At 40.8% G+C, this 737-nt stretch overlaps 1 non-coding gene across 1 annotated transcript; it reads right to left on the minus strand.

The window, feature by feature from the left end:
* Window positions 1-205: 205 nt before the first annotated feature.
* LOC112700228 (small nucleolar RNA R71) lies at window positions 206-309 on the minus strand. Its single transcript, XR_003153141.1, has one exon. It is a non-coding gene; the product is annotated as a small nucleolar RNA R71 (small nucleolar RNA).
* Between the last annotated feature and the right edge of the window lie 428 nt (window positions 310-737).

Consider the following 737-nt stretch of genomic DNA (forward strand, 5'->3'; position numbering starts at 1 on the left):
GTTTTTAACTGAGTTCTTGCAGATTTGTGAGACTGTAAAGACGAATGGAGTAGATCCTGAAGTCTACAGGCTCATACTTTTCCCTTTTGCTGTAAGAGACAGAGCTAGAATATGGTTGGATTCACAACCTAAGGATAGCCTGGACTCCTGGGATAAGCTGGTCACGGCCTTCTTGGATAAATTCTTTCCTCCTCAAAAGCTGAGCAAGCTTAGAATGGATGTTCAGACCTTCAAATAAAAAGATGGTGAATCCCTCTATGAAGCTTGGGAAAGATACAAGCAGTTGACCAAAAGGTGTCCATCTGACATGTTTTCAGAATGAACCATATTAGATATATTCTATTATGGTCTATCTGAGTTTTCGAAAATGTCATTGGTCCATTCTGCAGGTGGATCTATTCACCTAAAGAAAACGCCTGAAGAGGCTCAAGAACTTATTGACATGGTTGCAAATAACCAATTCATGTACACTTCTGAGAGGAATTCCGTGAATAATGGGACACCTCAGAGGAAGGGAGTTCTTGAAATTGGTGCTCTGAATGCCATATTGGCTCAGAACAAAGTGTTGACTCAGCAAGTCAACATGATCTCTCAAAGTCTGAATGGATGGCAAAATGCATCCAACAGTACTAAAGAGGCAGCTTCTGAAGAAGCTTATGATCCTGAGAACCCTGCAATGGTAGAGGTAAATTACATGGGTGAACCTTATGGAACCACCTATAATTCATCATGGAGAA

Source organism: Arachis hypogaea, chromosome 6 (genome assembly GCF_003086295.3).
Source record: "Arachis hypogaea cultivar Tifrunner chromosome 6, arahy.Tifrunner.gnm2.J5K5, whole genome shotgun sequence".
NCBI lineage: Eukaryota > Viridiplantae > Streptophyta > Magnoliopsida > Fabales > Fabaceae > Arachis > Arachis hypogaea.